At 38.9% G+C, this 18,674-nt stretch overlaps 1 protein-coding gene across 4 annotated transcripts in view; it reads right to left on the reverse strand.

Annotated features, from left to right (window-relative positions):
- CDH4 (cadherin 4) overlaps window positions 1-18,674 on the reverse strand; it is a 1,168,269-nt gene that overhangs the window by 120,101 nt on the left and 1,029,494 nt on the right. The gene's annotated exons all lie outside the window — the stretch shown is intronic.

Genomic DNA, 18,674 nt, shown 5'->3' on the forward strand with positions numbered 1-18,674 from the left:
TTGACTTTTCAATCTGAGACAATGCGAATGAGTGAAAGTGCTTTGAAAAAACATGGCGCCTAGCTTCAGAGTTAATGAGCCAGCGAGTGTGGATTGGTGAAGTTATTTTGTTTTGCTACAAAGTTTCCAAGTTGCTACTAAGCTGCCTTGCTTGTTATAAGAGAAATAACTGGGAAATTTTTTTCCCTTTTCAATATTGGACTCTGCTTTATTTTAACCCTTGTTTGACCAAATCTGGGGGACTTTTTTAGAAGTCTTTGTGCAGGAGGGAAAGGAAAAGGAACTTCCCTCTTTAGAAAAACTAGATCACGAGCCAGGATGGCTTCAAAGAAGCAGGAAGGGAAGGCATTAGGGGGGGGATCCCCCACACACAAACAGCAAACGCAACTTCCCCCTGATCAACAGCTACAAACTCAGAAAAAAGAATTTGATGTGGGAGATTTAAAAGAATTTATTTCTAAAACTCTGGATGACAAATTTCAAAAATGTCAACAGGAGATAGATGATAAATTTCAAAAATCACATCAGGAACTTATGCAGGAAATTAATGAAGTCAAAGACATGGTGAAACAGAATCAAAATAAAGTGACCAAAAAAATAGCAGAAGTGGCGTCTGGCCTGGCAGAATTTATTGGGAAAGTTGATTATAAAGTTGAAGAATTTAAATCAGAAGTTAATGTCAAGATGAAAGACAATGATTATAAAATTGATGAAGTTGATAATAAAATGCAGAGAATTGATGATGAGATTGTTATGATACAATTCCGGGCGATGGAATTCGCCATACGGCTTCGGGGAATTCGAGAGGAGGAGAGACAGGATTTGAGACAAGTTTGTTCTGAAGCCTTGGCCAAGATTCTACAAGTTAATCCTGATGTGGTATTTCACAAAATAGATAAAACCTATAGAGTGAACTCTTGGGTGGCCAGACAAAGACAACTGCCTAGAGATGTGGTCATATACTTTACAGAAAGAGGAATTAGAAATGATATCCTGCAAAAATCTTTTTATACTTCTGTACAAGTGGGGGGTTCACGACTTCAAATCTTTAAAGAATTACCTCCTAAAATGCTGAAAGCCAGAAAAGAATTTGGTTTTCTTGTTAAGGAACTGAGAAATTTACAGATACCCTTCCGGTGGGACGCACCAGCTGGGTTAATTTTTAGATACAAGGGAGAAGGGTATCGGTTGAATACCGTGGAGAAGGCACAACACTTTTACACTACTATTCTTAAGGAAAGAACACCATCTCCACGTACATCCACAGTTTTGGAGATTAAAGAGAGTGAAGAGAGGCAATTGCAAGAACAGTCCAAGCAGGAATTAGAAGTAGTGCAAGGTGCAGAAGGAGGTTTTCTGAGTGAGCCCTTGTTGGATTCTTCTCCAATTTTGGATTTGATTCAGTTGACAGAAGTTAAAGATCAACGTATAACTAGAGCCCAATCCAAGCTACTTAAACAAAAGCAACAACAGCAACAGGAAAGACAAGACAAGAAGGCAGTTAAGAGTATCGTACAAGAGAGTGGAGCTATGGGAGGAGCGAGATCGAAGCTCTCGGATGAACTTCAAATATTTTGCTCTGTGCTCCAGAAAGAGGCTGATGACCTTTAAGTGTCTATCTTGGAATGTCAATGGGTTGAATTCAGCACAGAAAAGGAAGAAATTATTTACATATTTGAAACAATTTAATAATGATATAATATGTTTACAAGAAACGCATATCACAACTCAAGATCAAAAATATTTGATAAATTCAAAACTAGGAGCACATTATATATCTTCAACTTCGCAGAAAAAGAATGGTGTGGTTATTTATGTAAATAAAAAATTAACAGCGAAAGTTATAGAAGCAGATCAAGATGGTAGGTTTGTAGCAATTGAATTGCTCACAGCAAATGGTCAAATTCTTTTGATTGGAATTTATGCTCCCAACCAACAACAGGATTATTTTTACAAGATGTTACATACTAAAATATTGCAATGGGACTATAGATCTATTTTAATTATGGGAGACTGGAATGGAGTAATTGATTCTAAACTAGATAAAAAGAGCCTGGCAAAGTCTAGAATTAGATTACCACAGACTTTTTTTGATATGAAAGAAGATATGGAATTAAAAGATGTTTGGAGAATACATAATCCAAATGAATTGGACTATACTTTTTTTTCGGATAGACATAGATCTTTTTCTAGGATTGATTTTATCCTGTTGTCAAATGATCTACTTGTTAAGACAAAAAGAACAAAGATTTTTCCAAGAACTCTGACTGACCATAGCCCTGTATGGATAGAAATTGAGATGGATAAGGTTGAGAGACGTTCTTGGAGATTAAATGAGAACTTGTTTAGATATGAAAAAAATACAATAGAACTTAAACAGCACTTGAAAGAATTTTTTGAAATAAATTTGAATAAAGGTACCCCAATTGAAATTGTTTGGGATGCAAGTAAAGCTTATATGAGAGGGGTACTCATCTACATGAACTCTAAACATAGACTGCTCCGACAAAAGAAAAGATCTGAGTTGGAAATGGAAATAAAGAATAAAGAACAGTTACTTATTAAAAATCCAACAGATGAAAGAATACGAAGTGCTATAAAACTTTTGAAAGACCAATTTCAAATGCTTATGGCGGAACAAGTTGCAACAAGTTTACAATATGCGAAGCATAATACATTTTGCAACGCTAACAAACCGGGCAGATGGTTGGCTTACACATTGAGGAAAAAACAAAGTATACGGACTATTGATAGTATTGATATTGGAGGGAAAGAAATCTTTCAACAAAAACTAATTAAAGAAGCTTTTGTGGATTATTATACTAAACTATATGCCAAAGAAGAGGTGCAGAATGGACTTATAGAAAAATATTTAAAGGATAAGAGAGTTACAAAAATTACTGATCAACAAAAGGAAAGAATGAATTATCCTATAACAGAGGAGGAGATAACAGCAGCAATTAAACAGCTAAAAACAGCCAAAGCTCCTGGCACGGATGGTTTGACTGCAGTGTATTACAAAACTTTACAAGCTGAAATGGTGGGACAACTTAGAGATTTATTTTGCAATATTCAACAAGGGGGTAAAATACCCCCATCCTGGACAACTGCTTATATATCTTTGATACCAAAAGAACAAGTTGGTCCTAAAAAACCAGAGAACTACAGACCAATATCTCTTTTGAATACAGACTATAAAATTTATGCGAAGGTATTAGCCAACAGGTTGATGCCAGTAATCCAAAAGGTGATTCATGCGGACCAAGCGGGATTTATTGAGGGCAGATATATGAAGGACAATGTAAGGCAAGTAATAGACTTATTGGAATATCTTGATAAGAATAAACAGATTTCTGCAGTGCTGGTTTTTTTGGATGCGGAGAAGGCCTTTGATAGAGTGGATTGGAATTTTCTACTAAAGACTTTAAAAAAGATGGGCTTTGGGGACCAATTTATACAGGCGATCTCAGCAATTTATCAAGAGCAAAAAGCACAGATTATTATTAATGGAAGTTTGACGACAGAGTTTAAAATTGAAAAAGGAACAAGACAGGGATGTCCGTTGTCCCCACTTTTATTTATTTTAACACTGGAAGTCTTGCTAAATATAATACGGGACTCAAAAATTTTGAAAGGCATAATGATAAGGCAAGAGGATTATAGAATAAAGGCATTTGCAGATGATCTGGTGGTTACCCTATCACAACCAATGGAATCAATAATCTTGATGAACGACATTATACAAGACTATGGTAGAGTTTCAGGTTTTAGAGTGAACTCAAAAAAGACTAAAATGATAGTCAAAAATATGACACAAGATCGTAAACATGAGTTTGAAAGGAGGGCAGGTTTTGAAATTGTACCTAAGGTAAAATATCTTGGAGTTCAGGTTGCAGAATCAAACATGAAATTGTTTCAAAATAACTATGAGGTGTTGTGGCGAGAGGTTCAGAAAGACATGGAGACTTGGAAAAAGCTGCAACTGTCTTTACTTGGAAGAATAGCAGCAGTTAAGATGAACATTTTGCCAAGATTTCTGTTTTTGTTTCAAATGATTCCGGTGCTTAAAAGTGATAAACAACTGAAAGTTTGGCAAACTGGACTTAATAAGTTTGTCTGGAACGAGAAAAAGCCGAGAGTGAAATTGAAAATTATGCAAGATGTTCCAGAAAGAGGAGGCCTTAAACTTCCAAACCTACAGTTATATTATGATGCAGCAGCTTTAATTTTAACAAGTGATTGGTTTGGAAGTAAAAAGGCTGGAATATTGAATGCAGAAAGTTTTGATCTTGAATTTGGATGGCATGCTTACCTATTTTATGATGATAAAGTTGATAAAGTATTTAAAAGTCATATACTTAGAGACTCTTTGATGAGAGTTTGGAAGAAGCACCGACTCAAATGGGATTATAAAATACCGCTATGGCTGGATCTTGGTCATACCTTGTGGAATACAAATATAATGTCACTCGGGGGGTTTTTATACAAAGAGGTTCTTTTTACAGATGCGGGCAGATGGCAGTTGAAGACATTGCAGACACTGTTGGACGAAGGGATTAATTTAACCTGGTTACAATATAATCAATTACAATTGAGATGGAAAGAGGACCAAAAAACTGGTATTATGTTGCATGAGGAAGAATTGGTTAGACATATAAGAGAGAAAGGTCCAATGCATATTAAAAGGCTTTACAATGTTTTGCTAGAAAGGGATTCAGAAACGGAATTAGTTAAAGATTGTATGATTAAGTGGGCACAAAATTTTGAAGAACCAGTGATGTTGGAAACATGGGAAAAAATTTGGGTTCAGAATGTTAAATTTACATAGTCGCAGAATTTGAGGGAAAATTTTTATAAAATGTTTTATAGATGGCATCTAGATCCTAAAAAGTTGTCATGTATGTACCCTAATGTTCAGCCAAAATGTTGGAGATGTGAATGTTTGGATGCTACGTATTATCATGTTTGGTGGACCTGTAGGAAAGTTAAGGCTTTTTGGATAAAAATATGGTGGGTCATGCAGAATGTTTTGAAGAAAAAAATTCAATTTTCTCCACAATTGTTTTTATTGGGTATAGTTAAGGGTTTTACACGGGGCGAAATAAAATTAATATTGTATATGATAACAGCAGCAAGATTGTTGATAGGTAAATATTGGAAGAATGAAGCTTTGCCTACTATCGAGGAATGGACTTTGAAGATGGCCAGTTTTGCAGAGATGGCGAAGATTTCAGCATATTTAAAAGATTGTTCACAAGAGACTTATGAATGGGAATGGAAAAGGTGGATAGAATATGTTCAGAACAAATACCAAACTAGAAAGTACCAAATAGCTTTTATTTGAAAACAATGTATTAGAAATATTTTAATGTAAAGAGATAAAGACGGAAAATTATATAGGGGGAGGGATGGGTTCAGGTATATATATCAGTATTATTAGTTATGAGTATATAATAGGGAAGTCTGGGGGGGAGGGTTAGGGAGGGCTAGGGAGGACGGGAAGTTTGGGGAGGGAGGTGGGGGGGTGAAAAAAAGGGGTGAAAATGTAATTGTAAAACTTTTGCAATAAAAAAAAAATTATGATTTAAATCGAGTTGATTTAAATCAAGCCTTTTTACTAGTGATTTAAATCATGATTTAAATTGTGATTTAAATCAACTCGATTTAAATCAAATCCACCCTGCACATACCTATGAGGTCTCTTCCAACTCTGTTATTCTGTACTAATTTTACAGCCCGAATAAAAGATAAAGGAGTGGTGGGGGCAGGGATGGGAAAGAATTGGACAGGGAAAGACCAGATCAAAATATGAAAAAAGCAATGCGGTTAAAACTCAGAGGATTTTCTTGCACCTAAATACTGCTTTTCAATTAGTCTCATTCTTCAGAGTTGTCACAAGGCCCTATTTTCTAAGCTGCGTGTCTCTCGTTATGTTTTCATATCAATAACAGTTTGGCGTGAGTGGTACCAAATGCACATCTGTATTTTTTTTTTCTACTGAAGTCTCAAACTCGATGAGCCCACCTATCCTGAAGAAAAAAAAGTAGATGAAACTGAGAGCTTAGCTTCATTTCATATTGGAGATCTGAAGAAGAATGGAATTTTTTTTTTTAAAAAATGAGATTTTTTAAAAAAGACTGACAATGTAGTCCAGATCCTTTCGATTCCCCCCCCCCCCCATATAGCCTTTGCAGCTCTTAAAGACTCTTTTAAGAGTCTTCACAGCCTCATTAAGACTGATGATTTTCTACATTTCCTACCCCAATTCATGTGCAATTAGGCTTATAGGAAGAAGGAAAGCGGTCCAGATATTCTAAATTTTGCAATGCATCATTCAAGACTTGAGTAGCTTCCTTAAATAAAGGAAGACTACAGTATTTGGGGATTTTTACCTTGGAACAAAGGTGCATATATTTATTAAAGAATGATGCATTCATAAAATAATTCATAAAATAATTCGTAGTGCAGCTGGTCCTCAGGTTACAATGACAATTGAGACTGGGAACTACACTGCTTCGGGGTGCAATCCTAAAGTGCAGTTCCAGCAGTCCCTAGTTACACAATTAAGTGAATCACTATGGGTCATTAAGTGAGGACCTCACATGCCCATGACCTATGACTTTCTTTTGGGTTTCCCTGTTGACTTTGCTTCTGGGAAAATAGCAGGAAAATTACAATCATGTAACTGTGGAGACACTGTGATGGCTGAATCGCTAAAGATCCATCATAAAACATCTTTTTTCAGCGCCATCCTAACTCTGAATGGTCATTGCCTATGATTCTGAAAGTTGGACCTTAAAAAAGCAAGACAGGAAGAAAATCAACTTCTTTTACTATGGTGCTGGAGAAGGCTCCTGTGTATTCCTCAGACAGCAAAGGTGATTAACAAACAGGTACTGGATAGCATAATACCAGACACGTCACTGGAAAGCAAAATCACAAAACTGGGTCTCACTTACTTTGGCTATGTGATGCAGGGGAATTCACTGGAGAAAGCAATTCTGTTTGAGAGAATATATATATATATATATATATATATATATATATATATATATATATATATATATGCGCGATATTTTTGCAATCAGGGTTTTTTCTATGTTGAAAGATGTGTCTGGCTGAAGAGGTCTAAAAAGGCCGAAATAGTGCTATCCCAGTCTCCCATAAGTCACAGAAGAAACAACATAAAATGTCTGACAAGCCTGAAAGCGATGAATAGAGATTTCATCCCACCATGGCCATTTTAACATCTTTCAACATAGGAAAAAACCCTGATTGCAAAAATATCGCACATTTATACCTATGAATCAAAAGAAATATATATATATATATATATATATATATATATATATATATATATATATATATATATATATATACACAGTACAGGGGAATTCACTGGAGAAAGCAATTCTGTTTGAGAGAATATATATATATATATATATATATATATATATATATATATATATATATATATATATATATATATATATATATATATATATATATATATATATATATATATTTCTTATAAATATCAAGTGATATTTATAAGCCCCCTATGTGATGGGGCTTGATAAATTGATACTTAAAGCTTGAAAATTAATGAGTAGTTAGAATTGGGCTTGCTCTTTTCCTATGTTTTTCCCCTCTTTCTGCTTTAACTGGTGTTACAGTAGAAGGAACAGATTCATTTGAACTGAGGAGGTCAGTGTAAGAAGTGATTTGGGGCTGGGACACTATGCAGGAGAAATTCAGTTCACAATGTGTTGGCTCCGTGGTGGTCAGTAATTGAAACTCATAAGGGAATATCTCTCCCACCGCCTTGAGTTCGGAAGCAGTTCCATAGGTGGAAGGCGTAGACATTTTGGTGAGGTAGCGACGTTTAGTACTATAAGAAGCCCCAGACCGCTCCTGAGTGAAGGAGTGGAATGTCTGCCAGTTTGAACTGAGGTAACGGAATGTGAGGCAACTGCCAGTTGGAACAGAGTTCTTATCAAGTGAGGAGTGGGAGTAGAACATCTAACTCCTTAGCATCAGAGCATGTGAATATAATACTGTATATGAAATACTAATGATCTGATGATCATTTCAAAAAATCCATTCTTAGCGAGCACCTAGAAGCCAAGAGAAACATATGTGCCAAATTTTAAGTTTGTAGGCTTTACCGTTCTGGAGATTTTGTGATGAGTGAGTGGTATTTGGCTTTTATATACTGTATGTATGTGTGTGTGTGTGTATATATATATATATATATATATATATATATATATATATATATATATATATATATATATATATATGTGATATTTTTGCAATCAGGGTTTTTTCCTATGTTGAAAGATGTTAAAATGGCCATGGTGGGATGAAATCTCTATTCATCGCTTTCAGGCTTGTCAGACATTTTATGTTGTTTCTTCTGTGACTTATGGGAGACTGGGATAGCACTATTTCGGCCTTTTTGGACCTCTTCAGCCAGACACACCCATATTTTGTGACTCCTCCCTGTAGAGGGCTGAAAGCGATGAATAGAGATTTCATCCCACCATGGCCATTTTAACATCTTTCAACGTAGGAAAAAAACCCTGATTGCAAAAATATCGCACATTTATACCTATGAATCAAAAGAAATAAATATTTGACCTCTACAGGGAGGAGTCACAAAATATGGGTGTGTCTGGCTGAAGAGGTCCAAAAAGGCCGAAATAGTGCTATCCCAGTCTCCCATAAGTCACAGAAGAAACAACATAAAATGTCTGACAAGCCTGAAAGCGATGAATAGAGATTTCATCCCACCATGGCCATTTTAACATCTTTCAACATAGGAAAAAACCCTGATTGCAAAAATATCGCATATATATATATATATATATACACACACACACACACACATACATACAGTATATAAAAGCCAAATACCACTCACTCATCACAAAATCTCCAGAACGGTAAAGCCTACAAACTTAAAATTTGGCACATATGTTTCTCTTGGCTTCTAGGTGCTCGCTAAGAATGGATTTTTTGAAATGATCATCAGATCATTAGTATTTCATATACAGTATTATATTCACATGCTCTGATGCTAAGGAGTTAGATGTTCTACTCCCACTCCTCACTTGATAAGAACTCTGTTCCAACTGGCAGTTGCCTCACATTCCGTTACCTCAGTTCAAACTGGCAGACATTCCACTCCTTCACTCAGGAGCGGTCTGGGGCTTCTTATAGTACTAAACGTCGCTACCTCACCAAAATGTCTACGCCTTCCACCTATGGAACTGCTTCCGAACTCAAGGCGGTGGGAGAGATATTCCCTTATGAGTTTCAATTACTGACCACCACGGAGCCAACACATTGTGAACTGAATTTCTCCTGCATAGTGTCCCAGCCCCAAATCACTTCTTACACTGACCTCCTCAGTTCAAATGAATCTGTTCCTTCTACTGTAACACCAGTTAAAGCGGAAAGAGGGAAAAAACATAGGAAAAGAGCAAGCCCAATTCTAACTACTCATTAATTTTCAAGCTTTAAGTATCAATTTATCAAGCCCCATCACATAGTTTCATAGCAAAGCACGGGTATCCAGCTAGTTAGCAATAAAAGGAAACCAGGCCAACAAAGAACACACCACCAAAGCTGACCCCCGCCAGAGCATAGAACAACTCAAAGAAGGAGAGCAAGATCAGAAGATGTGGAGAGATCTGGCCCAGAGAATCGTCACATTGGACACGATTGAATGGATAACATCATCATCGCCATCAACATCATGTGATGTGATCAACATGATGATCCTCCTCCTCCTCTTACTCCAGTTTGATGTTACTAACACTAGATGTGGCCAGGTCACATAAAAGAAGCATTTATTTAAAAAGACTGTAGGGTTGAACTACGGAATTCAGAGCTGAAAACCAACAGTGTAAATCAGGGGTGTCAAACTCAAGGCCTGTGGGCCAGATCTGCCCTGCGGGTGCTTAGATCTCGCCCTCAGGGCCACCCTGGAAACAATGAAGGACCGGCCTGCGGTGCCTCTGCCACTGAAAATGGAGGGCCACCTCTGTTTCACTGGCAGAGGGTTGCAGGAGGCCGTCGCAGCTGAAAATGGAGCTCGGGACAGGGCCATAGGTGCCCCCGACACAAGTGACATCCAGCTGGCCATGCCCTATGGCAGTGTTTCCCAAACTTGGCTATTTTAAGATGCATGGACTTCAACTCCCAGAATTCCCCAGCCAGTATGCCTGGTTGAGGAATTCTGGGAGTTGAAGTCCATACATCTTCAAAGGGTCAAGTTTGGGAAACACTGCTTACGGCCACGCCTACCCCCTGCCCCCCAAGGTCAAACACAACCCTGATGTGGCCCTCAATGAAATCGAGTTTGACACCTCTGGAGTAAATGTTTTTTTAAAAATTTTTTATAAAATAAATTTTATTAATTTTTTCAAATTATAATCAACACAAGACAAAAACATTGTTTATACATACAAACAAAAACCATACATTCCCCTCCCTCCCTCCCCCATTCATAACACTAAGCATAAAAAAACACATCTATCCCGGCAGATATTGTTCCTGCCCTCATTGGTAAATAATTATGCCCACAACACAGAATAAGGTAAGTAATCCCCAAATGTGATTTTCATACAATTATCTTTCAATCTAAATAAGTATATCTCTCTTCATATTAACATAGGCCCTCACTTCATCTCAATTCTTTTATTCAACCACCGATACCAACTGTCCCAACTTGGTAAAAATTCAGAATCCTCTTTTTCTTTCAACATATTCGTCATTCATTCCTCCTCAGCGCACTCTAATACTTTGTTTATAATTTGGGCACTAGCTAGTAGTATCTCTTTTCCTTTCCACTGTTGGGTGAACACTATTCTAGCTGCGACTAAAATATGTAGAGTGAGATACCATTTTTTCTTGCTCAGCCCCTCTGGGCAAATACCTAGTAAATATATCTCAGGTTTCCATTGGAGGTCCACATTAGTAATTTCCTTAATCCAATTCTTAATCCTTCTCCAATACTTCTTTGCCATTATACAAGTCCACCATTGGTGGAAATACGTACCTCTGGTTTCCCACATTTCCAACATAACTCTGATGCACCCGGAAACATTTTAGCAATTCTTGCTGGTGGGAGGTGCCACCTATACAACATTTTATATGCATTTTCCTTGAAAGACGTTGCCATAGTCATTTTAATATTTTCCCCCCACATTTGTTGCCATTTTTCTAGGGGGATCGAGTACCCAAAATTTCTCCCCCAGGCAATCATAGTGTCTTTTACAACCTCCTCTCCTATCATTCGCTCAAGCAATTGTACATACATTTTGGTTATGTATTTATGGTCCTCTCCCAATAATATTTTATCAAATGGTTTTTAAAGGGGACTGGATAGAGCAGCCGTGTCACGTTTCGAGGTCGTCTCAAATAAATTGCATTTCAAACAAAGTCTTTGATGAAAAACTCCCATTTATTAAGCACGACATTCTAACTCCGACTCCATCGCAGCCAACACTGACTTCCTGACCCAAAACCCTCCCTTTCCTTTCCCCACTCCTCTGCACTCATTGGGCCATCTTCCAAGTCACTCTACCCCTAATCTACTGCTCCAGCTCAAAGGAATTTCCCCCTCCCATCCCATCTCCTAGGGGATATTATCTCCAGGGAAAATAAGTAGGTGAAAAGTCAAACATCCCTTTCCAGACGCCTCTGCTTCTCCTTCTTATGTCAGCACTAGAGTAAATGCAGCTTGAAGTGCTGACAAGCCGTTTCCAACCTTTCCGGGTTGATGTCCTGGCACCTGGAGGGGAAGGGGAGATAGTTTTACATGAAGGACAGGTGCACGCATGCACGTGCACAGCAATGGTGGGTTTCTACCAGTTCAGGCGAATTGGTAGTGGTGGCAGAGGGAGGCTCCGCCCGCCCGCCCGGATGTCATCACGGATGCTCTGCGCATGCGCAGAAGTGCCGCACGTGAGTGAAACAAGCATGCACACGCGCTCACAGTTCCAAACCGGTAGCGAAGGTAAGTGAAACTGGTGCACAGCATTATTTATGCGAGCAAGGCTGTGCGCACACATGCATTTGCCCGCTGCTTGCGCAGTCTGGTTCCAAATGGGCCGTGGCCCAGTAGTAGGCCATGGTCCTGGGGATTGGGGACCTGTGGGATAGAGGATCAAAAGGAGGATCAGACTGTCAATGACTACTGTCTTGAGGTTGTTCATAGCTTTTTGATTCACATGCAGCATAGTTTAAACGTTAGCTGCTGATGAGCTAGCCGGACAAACGTGATCACTTTCCATGTTCCATATCTAAACCCTCTGACTGCCTGCAATTGATCATGCCGTGAAACAGAAAAATATCTTAGATGGGCTTCTGTACTGCTATCTTTTCATCCATCTGGTCATCCATCAGCTAGCTGCTCTGTCATCTACTGATGCCATCCATCCAGCTACAGTACTTACTGTCACCTTCTGCCTGTCTCTCAGTCAAACAGCAGGTGGCAGTGTCTAGCTAACTTTGTGTGAAGGCTGAATGCTGTGCAGAATCACACCATGTGAGGTTGTGAAAGGAAGACTCCAAAAATCCTATCATTTAACCAGGAAGTAGCAAAAACATCTTGGAAGGTGGATTCTAATTCTAATTCTAATTCTAATTCTAATTCTAATTCTAATTCTAATTCTAATTCTAATTCTATTCCATTCCATTCCATTTTCTATTTTCTCTTATTTTCTACTCTACTCTACTCTACTCTACTCTACTCTACTCTACTCTACTCTACTCTACTCTACTCTACTCTATTCTATTCTATTCTATTCTATTCTATTCTATTCTATTCTATTCTATTCTATTCGAGACAATACAGGTAGTCCTTGACTTATAACCACAATCAAGCCCCGGATTTCTTGGCTAAGCAAGTTGGTTGTTAAGTGAGTTGCAACCAATTTTAGGACCTTTTTTGCAAATTGTTAGGCAAATCACTGCCATTAAGCAAATCGGGCGGTCCTTAAACAAATCCAGTTTCTCTCATTGACTATGCTTGTCTGAAGCTGGCTGGGAAGCAAATGGTGATCAAGTAACCACAGGACACTACAACTACTGTAAATACTGTACATGCCCACTGCCAAGCGCCCAAGTTTTGATCACAAATGTTGATCATAGGGTGCTTGGATAGCAATAGACTTATATACCGCTTCATAGAGCTTTACAGCCCACTCTAAGCGGTTTACAGAGTCAGCCCTATTGCACCCAACAATCTGGCTCCTCATTTTACCCACCTCGGAAGGATGGAAGGCTGAATCAACCTTGAGCCTGGTGAGATTTGAACTGCCAAATTGCAGGCAGCCGGCAGGCAGCAGAAGTAGCCTGCAATACTGCATTCTAACCACTGTGCCACCGTACCATCGTGGCTCATGGTCATAAGTGTGAGGACTTATTGACTCATTGTTAGTCACTTTTTTAGTGCTGTTGTAACTTCAAATAGTCATTAAACGAATGGCTGTAAATCAAGGATTACCTGTATCTACTCAAAGGACAATGAACTACGGCTGCTATTTTTAAAAATCTCTGTCTCTTCTGTACTTGTGGAAAGTTAATTCACTAGGCAGTGTTCCAATATCTCAGGGGCTGCCACAAAGAAGAGGGAGTCCAGCAATTCTCCAAAGCACCTGAAGGCAGGACAAGAAGCAATAGATGGAAACTAATCAAAGAGAGAAGCAACCTAGAACTAAGGAGAAATTTCCTGACAGTGAGAACAATTAATCAGTGGAACAACTTGCCACTAGAAGTTGTGAATGCTCCAACACTGGAGCATTAGAAACTCCAACAGTTTTTAAGAAGAGGTTGGATAACCATTTGTCTGAAGTGGTGTAGGGTTTCCTGCCTAAGCAGGGGGTTGGACTAGAAGACCTCCGAGGTCCCTTCCAACTCTATTATTCTATTCTATTCTAAAGCAGAAACTTAAGCTGCAACTTTCAAACCATCAATTCAAGCGGAACTTTTGTGAAAAGGTATTTTTCAAAACAGAATATAGTTCCTTTTCTCAAACTACCTTACACAGAATCCGATGCTTTTCATATCACACAAAAGGGGAAGGTTTTCTATTTTTCTTGTCTTCACCACAAAGAAATCTTTTACCTACATCTGAATAATATGAATATATTAATTAAGCTTGATAATGGCTCTTAATGATACCCATCAGCAATGGAACAAAGCTATATATATCTTTACTTTTGTAAAAACGCTGCCTAAATGTAATTTCTTATATTGTGAAGATCTTTAAATGATGCGATTGTTCATATACCTTAAAAATTTCCCCCTTTTTCCCTTTCAAATGCCAGACGGTTAGTGTACAGAATAAAGGTAATCCTTGATTTATGACCACATGTGGAGTTAGAATTTCTGTTGTTCAGCAAGTTGGTTGTTAAGTGAATTGCGCACAATTTTGTGACTTTTTGCCACAGTTAAGAAAAATCACTGCAGTTGTTAAATGAATCATGCGGTTATTAAGCAAATCCAGATTCTCCCATTGATTTTGGAAACTAGATGGGAAGATGGCAATTGGTGGGAATGCTATGGTAGTCGTAAGTTTGAGGACTGTTCGTAAGTCAGTTTTTTCAGTGCCGTTGTAATTTCAAACAGTCATTAAATGAATGGTTTTAAGTCAAGGAGTTTCATGGCTAAGGTGGGACTAGAACTCATGGTCTCTTGCTTTCCAGCCAGGTGGCTGCAACCACCACTATGGAGGAAAAACAGGCAGAAGATAGGCAGAATGCATCCATGAACACCCAGGGGTGAAATTCAGCAGGTTATGACAGGTTCTGGAGAACCAGTAGCGGAAATTTTGAGTAGTTCGGAGAACCGGCAAATACTACCTCTGGTTAGCCCCAGAGTGGGGTGGGAATGGAGATTTTGCAATATCCTTCCCCCAGGAGTGGGGTGGGAATGGAAATTTTGCAGTATCCTTCTCCTGCCACCCCAAACCAAGCCACCCCCACCAAGCCACACCACCCCCACCAAGCCACAACCACAGAACCGGTAGTAAAAAAAATTTGAATTTCACCACTGTGAACACCAACTTAGCACATTGTAAGCCACCCTGAGTCTCCGGAGAAGGGCGGCATATAAATCAAATTAAAAAACAAAACAAAACTAGCAGCCAGAAGACACGATGAAAACTCTTTAATTTCACAATATATAGACAGACTTAACTATAATTTCAATTGGAAAAATGTGACCATCCTAGACCAAGCCACGTCCCAAAATGCCAGGGAATTTCTAGAAGCCTGGAAGTCTGACAAATCAGCCATCAATAGACACATAGATATTAACAACATCTACAGACTATGCAAAAGAGACCATCATCCAGCCCAAAAAAGAACTAAAAAGACCCAACACCTCTCCGCCAGCAATCAGCACCCAGATCCGGATAGATTAACTCCAAGATTAACATCAGACAACAATCAAGTAAACAATAACCCAATCAAGAAACCGCTAAAGAAGTCAACAGCAAACAGCCCAACCAAAGAATCTTCAAGGCCACCTCCACCAACACTGACAAGCAAGGCACTAGAATATAAACTGACAGCAAACAGCACTCCCTACTGGCACTGATGATGTTAGAAGCTGTGAATGCTCCAACACTGTAAGTTTTTAAGAAGAGATTGGACAACCATTTGCCTGAAATGGTACAGGGCAGTGATGGAAAACCTCTGGCACTGGTGCACATGCGCGCCAGCCAGCTGGTCTTCGTGCACACCAGAGAGCCGGAAACCCAAATACCAGCTGGCCAGTGCACAGCTGGTCTTCTGGTTTCCGGGGCTCCGGCATGCACAAAAATCAGCTGGTTGGTGCCCATGTGCACCAGTCAGCTGGTCTTCGGGTTTCCTGTGCTCTGGTGTGCGCACTTGCACACATGTTCCAGTTTGGGCACTCGGTGCCGAACAAGTTTGCCATCACTGTTATAGGGTTTCCTGCCTGAGCAGGGAGTTCGACTAGAAGACCTTCAATGTCCTTTCCAACTCTTCTCTTCTCTTCTCTTCTCTTCTCTTCTCTTCTCTTCTCTTCTCTTCTCTTCTTTTCTCTTTTCTTATTCTATTCTATTCTATTCTATTCTATTCTATTCTATTCTATTCTATTCTATTCTATTCTATTCTATTCTATTCTATTCTATTCTATTCTATTCCATTCCATTCCATTCCATTCCATTCTAATTTCTATTTCTATTCTATTCTATTCTATTCTATTCTATTCTATTCTATTCTATTCTATTCTATTCTATTCTATTCTATGGGTAATGAAATGTCTGTAAAAAAAACCCTTACTCTCTGAGCTTCCAAGAGCACCAAAGACCGCTTAGGTGCCTTAACCACTAGACCAAAATTCCCAACTTCCCCTAATCAGTTTCAAATGGGTAGTTAATGATGGGAACAAGAAACAAGACATCTCAAGGGCACCAGATGGGGAAAGCTGCTAATGAAAAAAAAAAAACCCCCATAATTTCCACCGAATGCCTTTTTTCACCTTTGAAACCAAACTGTACTGCATTGTTCAGCAACCTATTAGTTCATAAGTACCCTAATTAGGCTGTAGCTCCAGATTAATAGGATTAGCAATAGAGACATTTTAGAAATACACGAAATTTCCTTGTCTTATGACTCTCTTGACATTTATAATCATGTAGAAATGCTAAATTTACATAGCTATGCCTAATTAAACATGGTTGTAATTATTCCCCCCGTCCAACTATGTCAAAACAGAAAGAACAAACTGGAAAATTGAATGACAGAAAACCACCTTTATAGCTTTTTTGTTTTGCCAATCAAAAGTTTATACATACATACATACATACATACATACATACATACATACATACATATAAAGTGTTTTTCTATCGAGACACCTGGTCTACCCCAACATGTGGGAGGGGGCATTCTGCTCCCTTTCGCCTTTCAGCTCCAATCCAGGAGCCCTCAAGCAGTTGCATTCATGACAAACCATTTTATACCAAATTTATATTTTGCTGATGAAGAAATAAAGGGAGACTAGTATAGCTCTATTTCAAGCTATTTAGCTCTCATCAGCTAGCCATATTTGAACTTGGGCTTCCTGCATGTTAGGCAGTTGAATTAACCTCTGAGTCATAAGTTCTCCTCCCTTCATCAGCCTAAGCCAGGAGAAAGATTAAGTGTTTTTCTCTCGAGACACCTGGTCTACCCCAACATGTGGGAGGGGGCATATGTACACATACATACATACATACATACATACATACATACATACATATATACGTACATACGTACGTACGTACATACATACATACACTGCTCAAAAAAATAAAGGGAAGACAAGCAGAAGACATCCGAAATCTGAATGAATGAAATAGCCTTATTAAATACTTTGTTCGTTACATACAGTAGTTTTGTGTTCCCTTTAGTTGTTTGAGCAGTGTATAAACTACTGTATGTAAAGAACAAAGTATTTAATAAGGCTATTTCATTCATTCAGATCTCGGATGTCTTCTGCTTGTGTTCCCTTTATTTTTTTGACACACACACACACACACACACACACACACACACACGTGTGTGTGTGTGTGTGTACACATACATACATACACACACACACACACACACATACCATGTTTCCTCTAAAATACAACCTACCCCCAAAACAAGCCCTAGCCCAATTTTCACACCTGTGCCTAATATAAGCCGTACCCCAAGAATAAAACCTAGTTAAGCCATGCACACTGTCTGATTGTACGAGGTGGGACGAGGCGGAGGAGTAAAAATCAAGCTAGGGTGGGGGTGAGGGTGGAGGAAGGAAAAGAGGGAAGGAAAGAAGGGAGGGAAGGAGGGAGATGGATTGGAGTGGAGTGGAGTAAGGAAATAAGTAGTTGGGAGGGAGGGAGGAAAGAAGGAAAGAAGAAAGGAAGGGAGGAAAGGAGGGGGAAGTGGAGTGGAGGAAGGAAACAAAATTGGGAGGGAGGGAGGGAGGAAGGAAGGAAAGAAGGAAGGAAAGAAGTGAGGGAAGGAGGGGGATGTGGAGTGGAGGAAGGAAACAAAGTTGGGAGGGAAGGAGGGAGGAAGGAAGGAAAGAAGGAAGGAAGGAAGGAAGGAAAGAAGGAAGGAAGGAGGGAAGGAAGGAAGGAAGGGAGGGAAGGAGGGGGTAGTGGAGTGGAGTGGAGGAAGGAAACATAGTTGGGAGGGAGGGAGGGAGAAAAGGAGGAAGGGAAGAAGGAAGGAAACACACACACACACTATCACTTCCAGTCATTTACAATGGTCATAAAAGCTCAATCTTTCCAACAATTCCCACATAAACAATCACAACTAAATGAAATAAACAATTCTAATCAGAGTCATTCAGCTTTAAAGGTAATTTAGCCTCCTACATGTTTCCCCAAATCCCCACCAGGCTAGGATGGGTTTTTTTTTTTGAAAGCCATTAGGGACTTTCTGCCTCTTTTATATTTGCTGACTGGGAAAATCTTGCAAATTCTACATGGATGTTAAACAAAGATAACAGTTGTATTTTTCCCTCCTAAAAGAGGCTGAAAATTTGGCTGCGTCTTTTATACTCCGAATGTAGCTTTTTCGAAGCTTTTTTCAGCCCTAAGGAGGTGCTAGCAAGTGAAGCGATCTACCTCCGACTCTCAGCTGTGCTTTAGA

Source organism: Pantherophis guttatus, chromosome 3 (assembly GCF_059756535.1).
Source record: "Pantherophis guttatus breed Tessera chromosome 3, ASM5975653v1, whole genome shotgun sequence".
Lineage (NCBI taxonomy): Eukaryota > Metazoa > Chordata > Lepidosauria > Squamata > Colubridae > Pantherophis > Pantherophis guttatus.